An 8409-nucleotide genomic window follows, 5' to 3' on the forward strand; every position below is an offset into this window, starting at 1 on the left:
TGCCACGACCTGGGAAACCACCAGCGCATGAAGAGGCACCACCGCGGCCGCGGCGGGGGTCAAGGTGTGCTTACGGGGATGGCCACGCTCCCTCTTGGATGGCGGTGAGCCATCGCCTCCTGGCGAGCCTTCCCCTTCTCTGTGGCCGAGAGCCTCTTCGCGGGCGCCATGGATGTCGCTGCTGGCAGTGAAGCGAGGAAGAAGAAGAAGGAACGGGAGAAGCCAAGGGGAGGCCAACCGCCGGCCTGCATGATCTAATGTAATAATGATCTTTTTCTGCATGCAGCAAGGACTCGTCAATTCGGGCAGTTGCCGAGGCAGCATGGGGAAGCGGAGACACCCACGTCCAATCAGTCACCACGCACCAACCGGGGCCGCAGGCTGTTGGGGCCCGTGGCGCTCCACACTTGCCCCTTGGCTTTGCCTCGAAGCCAAGTCCGAGTGCGCCTTGGGCTCGGGGGCTACTATCGGCGTTCTGGGAACGGGGGTCCCCAGACTTGCCTGCTTGCGACCCGCAGTGTGGCTCCACCAGCGGCCCTATACGGCCCATCTTCACTAGCAAACACTCAAGACCCTTGCGAGGGTCCAAGCCTCGCGAGGCGGACGATGCAAGACCTCCTCAGGGGTGGCCCCCTCAAGCCGGCTCGTGAGGGGTGGAGAGATCAAGGCAAGGGACACATTGCGAGGTTTCCGTGATGCAAGCCATGACGACTGGAGCTAGGCGGGTGCCAGCGCTTTCGGCGTTTTGGTAACGGGGGTCCCCAAACTTGCCTTCCTACGGCCCACGGCGTGGCTCTGCAAGCGGGCCCGTATGGCCCATCTTCACCAACAAGCATTCAAGACCCTCGCGAGGGGCCAAGCCTCGTGAGGTGGACGACACAAGACCTCCTCAGGAGCGGCCTCACTAGGCTGGCTTGCGAGGGACAGAGAGACCAAGGCCAGGCAAACCTCGCGACGTTCCAATGAAGTGAGCCATGACGATCAAGACCAGGCGGGTGTCAGCGCTCACAGTGTCATTGCTTCCTCTCTGGTGTTAAGGAAGCAAGCGCAGGCGAAGAGTACCAAGGCGTCAAGCAAAGGTTTCCATATCGGTGCAACGAGACCAAGACCAGCAGGACAGAGGTCACTGTGGCTCCCAAGACGTCGTCACCACCAGAGCCTTTGGCAGGCGAAGACTGCTTTTGTCAGGATTACTTGTACTAGCTGCCCCCTTTCAAATTGGCCATTGTTGGCTCCCTTCCCGCTCAATATTTGGGGAGAGGACCAGGGCCTCTATAAATAGTGTTAGCCACCACAATAGGAGGGGATCAACCTCATCTTAGATCTGAGCCATCCCATCCTTAGCCACACACCAACCAAGCACAAGAACACCTTAGCTCAGGAGGCTGTTCTTCCCCTTGTACTGTTCATCATCATCCCAAGAGGCAATCCACCACAGCACACTGGAGTAGGGTATTACACCGCAACGGTGGCCCGAACCAGTATAAATCTTGTGTCCCTTGTGTTGCGAGTTCGTCGAGCTAGCCTTTGAGATCGCGAAGTGCTTGAGGGCGTGATCGGTGAGGGAGAGATCTTCGCGCGCACGCCAGTGTTCGAACCTTAAGGGTTTCGTCGGAACCCGAAATCCGACATTTGGCGCTCTAGGTAGGGGTGCATCGGAGTTTTCCTTCCATCGATTCGCGCTCCACCATCTTCATGCCCATTCTCCATGGCTAGCGCCGCCCTTCCGGCTAGATCTACGGGTCCCCACAATGGCGCACGGGGGCTCCGAGCCCTTACTCCCGCCCTGCGGCAGGTGCAGTGGCCACCCAAGTTCAAGCCAGAGATGCCGCTGCACTACGACGGCGCGGCGGACCCGTCGTCTTTCCTACTGGTGTATGAGGAGGCCGTCCTTAAGGCCAGGGGCAACGACAAGGTCATGGCCAACTGGCTTCCCATGGCCCTCACTGGCGCGCCGCGCGCCTGGCTGCTCAACCTCCCCGGATACACAGTGGCATCCTGGGAGGAGTTGGGCGGCCTCTTCGTTGCGTGCTACGCAGCGCCTGCGCACCACGTGGTTACGGCCCTCCTCAGCGGCTCACAAGCGCCGCCCTCAGATCATCACGTCAAGCTGTTCTTTTGCCAGATCAGCGCCACTTTGAAGTGCCCGAGGGCTCCGCCGCGCTGGGCCGCGCCCGAGGCCGACCTCACCTTCGACTCAGGGGATCATCCCGCCTCCACCGTCGGCTCGGGTGCGCTCCAAATGCTTTGCACACCCACCATCTGCCACGTGTCCATCACCAAGATGCTCGTCGACGGCAGCGTCGGCCTCAACATGCTCTCCGTCGAGGCCTTCAGCCTTCTTCACGTACCGCTCGAGTGGATCCGCCCTAGCAAGCCTTTCTCAGGGGTTGGTGGAGGCTTCGCCCGCTCCCTGGGGCAGATCCGCCTCCCCTTGACCTTCGGCACGTGCGACAACTACCTCACTGAGCTCATCGACTTCGACATCGCCCACATCGGCCTCCCGTACAACGCCATCCTTGGGTACCCGGCCCTCGCTCAGTTCATGGCGGCGACCCATCCGGCCTACAACCTCATGAAGATGCCCGGGAGCAAGAGTGTCCTCACAGTAGTTGGGGACACCAAGGAAGCCTTGATGACGCTCAAGCTTGCCCTCAAGACCGTCGCAACAGCGTAGCCCGCCGATGCGGATATCTCCAAGGCCAAGGGAGCTGCACCAACCAAGAAGAAGTAGTTTTTCACTCAGGACAAGGCAGAAACCAAGCAAGTGCCATGGCGGGACCCCGATTCCAAGTCACATCAATCTAGCCGGTAATACCTCATATCACATTGCGGCCTCACACACGGTATCCCCACGGGTGTCGGCTTACCATGGCCCGGGACCATTTGCGCCTTTTGGCTCACATATATGATAGTGTCGCTAGCATCCATATGACAGAGAACCCGGGCCGACATGGCTAGTCGTGAACCCAAAGCGGCACAGACCTATGGAGACAGGCATACATGAATCACATCGAGCATGTCGGTCAATAGTGTGTGATTCCGGGCTGTAGCACTGGGCTAACAGGACTCCGGGGAACCCGGGCTGTAGCAGGCTAGGCAGGACTCCGGATGTCACCGCGTGACATTTCCCCGAAGGGACAGACATAGGAACAAAGTGAAACACATGCCGGCCAGTCAAGTGTCCTGAGCAGTAGTGCTGGGCTAGCAGGACTTCGGTGAACCGGGCTGTAGCGGACTACTATGGCTCGAGGAGCACTAGTCTACATTTCCCTATAAGAGAGGCTGCCAAGGATAAACAACTAGATTTTCGGATCGCACACATACCAAGCATTTCAATCATACACACAATATGCTCGATATGTGCAAATACAACATGGCATCACAACAAAACTCTACAACTCAAGTACTTTATTTAAAGGCTCCAGACAGTCATACATAACATGTTCATACAGGTAGGGGTCACATGACCCGACACTCAAGTAATACAAGCATACAAGCTCATGCGGAAGCAAATAGTCTGAGTACAGACACTAGAAAGAAAGAAGGCTTCTCGAAGCCTGTCTATCTACATAAGGCCCTCCATGGCCAGGATCACCACCTGGGTGGCAAGTTACTCATCGATGTCAAGGTCTACATAAAATGCATCGGAGGGGCGGTGTTGTCGTCTGAAAATAGTAATTAAAGCAAACATGAGTACAAAGGTACTCAGCAAGTCTTACATAAGAACCCACTATACATGCTCATTCTCAAGAAGGTGGTGGAGTTATTGCAGCAAGCCAGCTTTGACTCTTGGCTAAGCTATCCTACGAGACACCACTAGTAAAATAGTTTTCGCACACGAGTCCACTAATCACCAACACAATACTCCACCGGGGATCCTCCCTCGTCATCCTACGAGAGGGCCATCCTCGGTACTTGTTGGGGAGATCACTACTGGGCGTAAACGGGCCTATCTGGGCCGGGTTAACTTCGTCAATAGTTAACTATGTTAAAGCCCAAGAAGGCAGATGAGGGCTCAAGGCCCATAGTCGGATCAAGGCATGTAGCCGTAAACCGGCGTTGGTATGTAACTTGTATTGTAAGTTAGGAATAAGTAGAGACCAAACCGGACACATCTATGAGCCGGTATTGGGACTCTGTGAACCGACGGGCGTCACCCATGTATATAAGGGGACGACCCGGCGGCGGTTCAGGACAACAGACAACAACTCGAGACTTAGGCGAAGCTTGTTTGCTCCCTAGTCATCGAAATCCCATCAATTCCATCACAACTAGACGTAGGCTTTTACCTTCATTGAAGGGGCCGAACTAGTATAAACTCTCTTGCGTCCCTGTGTCCGCTTTAACCCCTTCAAGCTAACCCGTTGCGATGGCTCCACGACTGAGTCCTTTCATGAGGACATCTGCCGTGACAAAACCACGACAGCCGGCGCCCACCGTGGGGCTATCGCACGATGGTTTCAAGTTCTTGGAGGGCCGCTTTGAAGGACTCGAGGGCTACGTTGTGGGCCGGATGACTAAGAGTCGTCACGGCAAGCTATACATCGATGATGCAGGCTGGGGCCCCGAGGCCGGCTCAGTTGAGTACGGGTACCGGGTCCCCTTTGGTGGCATACACGTTTTCATCGGCAAGATCGGCGAACCGGGCCCTGAGCCGAACATCTGCACCGACCTCGTCGAAACGGCTCAGCGTGCGCGATCCGCCCGGGTTAAACCGGCCATGAAGCGTGCCTTCGTGGGAGTCATCCATGGAGGAAGTTGTGAGGATGGATCGGAATCTCGCAGCGAGACCGTCGTTTATTCCGGCGACTAGTCATCAACCAGAGAAACCGAATCTCTATATCAGCTACAAGATGGCCGGATTAGGGGATGTTCCGATGGCGACAGTATTCCAGACCCCTCTGATCTACCCAACCGAGTTGGAATATTCATGGCCGGCACACAAGCAGCGCTTCATTCTTTGACCGCTACGCCAATAACCTCTGGTTCAGTGGCGACAGCTGCCGGGGCAGGAAGCTCTACACGCCCGCCGGCTCAAGTTCTATCAGATCTATTTGATGCATTGGCTGTGCTTATGGCAGAAGCTAACTCGGCGGATCAGGAAGTCCACAATGCGGAGATTGCAAAGGTGAAGGAATAGATCACCCAGGCCAAGGCGGACCTGGCAGCTGAGAATGCCAGGATGACCACAGAGCGGGCCGCTTTAGACGCACAAGCCTACAGGCTCATGTTGGACCAGAACGCGTCGCATGAAGTCATGAAGAGGAAGTATTGATCCCGTTTGGCTTTGGTTTTCGAGGCCAGAGACCTTTTCAACACCCCAGGAGCAGGAACCAGTAATCCGCTGGAGGGAAACCGGGCGGAAGCTCCGGGGACCGGCGCGCCGGCTCAGCCCCGTCTGATGAATCCGCCTCGTCAAAACACTGTTATACCTCAGGCTGTTTCAACACCTCCGGGTCACTACTCCAACCCAATGGACAATCTCGTTGCCGCTGCTACACGGCTGGAGGCCATTCCAATTGAAGGTGACTCGCCACAGGCGGTAGAGACGCGACGGGTCAAGGAGCTTCTTAGGACAGCTTTGGTCCAACAGGAAGCATACTCGTACAGCCGCGACGGGATCCACTCGACCCCTCGTCCAAGCCGGAGCTATAGCAGGCGTATGGATGAACCGGCAGTGTCAAGTAATGAACGACGTGGAGCACCCCGTGGCAACAACCTGGCGGGTGGTGCTGACAACGCTCAGGAAGTGGTGGACCGGGCCCGAGCGCGCAGGGAGGCCGAGTTAGCCGCACAGTATCAGGCTCGGCAGCTTACGCCAGTTCGTCCAACTCTCTCGGTCGAACCCGGTGCTACTTCTAGTTCTTTAGGGGTGCCTTGCCTTGTCCCCGCTTTACGCAATGTGCGCCTGCCCAAGGATTTCAAGGGCCCGCGCAAGGCACCAAATTACACAGCAGATCAACCCCCAGAGACATGGGTGGAGAGCTATGAGATGGCCATGGAGATGCTTGATGTAGATGATGCGGCGTGTGCGAAGTACTTCACCATGATGCTTGAAGGAACGGCCCGCACTTGGTCAAAAAGCTTACCGGCCAATTCTATCAGTTCATGGGCCCAATTACGAGCCCGGTTTATCAGTAACTTCAAGGATACATGTAAGCAGCCTATGTCGATAGTGGACTTAGCTGCCTGTGTCCAGGAGGAAGGAGAATCGACGACTCATTGGGTGCGCCGGGTCTCGCAGGTTCTGCATTCATCAGGCCGCATCAACGCTGACACCGCGGTTATAACCCTAGAAGGCAATTGCCGGTTTGGGCCCCTAAAGCTGAAGGTAGGACGGATGAAGCGCCATTGCACTGACATGGGGACCCTCATGGCTGCCTTGGTAAAGTATGCTGATTCTGATAGTACCAAGGATCCCGAGTCTGATGATAACAAGACAGGGAAGGGAAAGAAGAACAGCAACTCCAAAGGTCAGCAGCATCACTCGGCAGGTAACGGTAGCGGAGGCAAGCGTAAAAGCGAATGACAACATGGACTTTGTGGCTAATACCAATGCGCAGGACAAGGGTCAGCGATGCAAGGGTAAACCGCCAAATCGCAGTGGAGCGCCTAACCCTAACCCGGACCGCTTAAATTATCTATTGAACCAGCCCTGTCCAAAGCATGGGACGAAGGAGGTGCCAGCAAACCACCTTTGGAAGGATTGTTTCATTATGCAGGAGTTCAAGAATTCTAATGCTTTCCTGTATGATCACGGCTCCGGTGGTGGCTCAGGATCAGGGCCGGGTGACAGTGGAGGAAATTTCGGTTCAGCATTTAATGGTAATCCGGGCGGACATAACAATCAAAATAATCAGAACAACCAGGGTGGTTACAACCAGCAGCAGCAACAGTCAGGTTACCAGAGCAACCCAAAGTAGTGGGCAGTACCATGTCTTCACCACTAGCTTGGGCAAGCGAGACCGGAAGGTTCAGATGCGGGCAGTCAACTCTGTTGAACTGGCCGTGCCCCGTTATCTACGCTGGTCTGAACAGCCAATCATATGGAGCAGAGAGGATCACCCTCCCTAGTTTGATAATCTGGGTCAGTTGGCTCTGGTGGTGGCGCCTCAAGTGGGAGGTTACAAGTTCACCAAGGTGCTCATGGATGGAGGGAGCAGCATTAATATCTTGTACTATGAGACCTTCTGTCATATGGACTAACAGATAAAAATCTCAAACCGTCCAATACGGTGTTCCACGGTGTGGTACCTGGCAAGTCAGCATATCCTGTTGGTAAGATAGCTCTGGAAGTGGCCTTTGGAGATGATCATGATTCCAGGTCAGAAACATTGACGTTTGAAGTGGTGAAAATGCAAAGTCCATATCACGCCCTGTTTGGGCGACCGGCCTACGCCAAGTTTATGGCACGGCCCTGTTATGTGTATTTTCAGCTCAAGATGCCGGGTCACAAGGGGACAATAACGGTTCACGGAAGCCGTAAAATCGCTTTGGAGTGCGAGGAAGGAGATGCGGCCTACGTAGAGTCGGTTTGTGCCACCGAGGAGCTGAAGTATTATAAGGACAATGTTGATCCGGCGGACATGACTCCATTAAAGAAGCCAACTACGGAGCATGATCCGGCCCTGAAGTTCAAGTCGGCAGCAGAAACTAAGCTTGTTGACTTCGTACCTGGCGATTTGTCCAAGCAGTTCAGCATCAGTGCCAACTTGGATCCAAAATAGGAAAGCGCGCTCATCGAGTTCATCCGTGAGAATCGGGACATTTTTGCATGGAAGCCCTCTGACATGCCAGGTGTACCGAGGCAACTCGCTGAGCACACCCTTAATGTGGATCCTAAATACAAACCGGTGAAACAGTTCCTCCGTCGGTTTAACGAAGAAAGACGCAAGGCGATTGGAGAAGAAGTAGCCAGGCTCTTAGCAGCTGGCTTTATTGTTGAAGTTTTTCACCCTGAGTGGCTTGCCAATCCGGTGCTGGTCCTTAAGAAAAATTTCACCTGGCGCATGTGTGTGGATTACACAGATCTTAATAAGGCCTGTCCAGCAGATCCTTTTGCCCTCCCCCGTATTGATCAAATTATTGATGCTACGGCGGGTTGTGAGCGTTTGAGTTTTTTGGATGCATATTCTGGCTATCATCAGATCAAAATGGCGGTTAAGGACCAGGAGAATTCGGCATTCATAACTCCCTTTGGAGCCTTCTGCTATGTGTCTATGCCCTTTGGGCTCAAGAGTGCCCAGGACACTTATCAACGGTGTGTACAAAATTGTCTTCACAAGTAGATTGGCCGTAACGTACATGCTTATGTGGATGATATCGTGGTTAAGTCAAGGGAGAAGGAGACTCTGGTTGACGACTTGAAGGAAACCTTTGATAACCTGAGGACGTACAAGATGATGC

The sequence above is a fragment of the Triticum dicoccoides genome, chromosome 4A (assembly GCF_002162155.2).
Source record: "Triticum dicoccoides isolate Atlit2015 ecotype Zavitan chromosome 4A, WEW_v2.0, whole genome shotgun sequence".
Taxonomy (NCBI): domain Eukaryota; kingdom Viridiplantae; phylum Streptophyta; class Magnoliopsida; order Poales; family Poaceae; genus Triticum; species Triticum dicoccoides.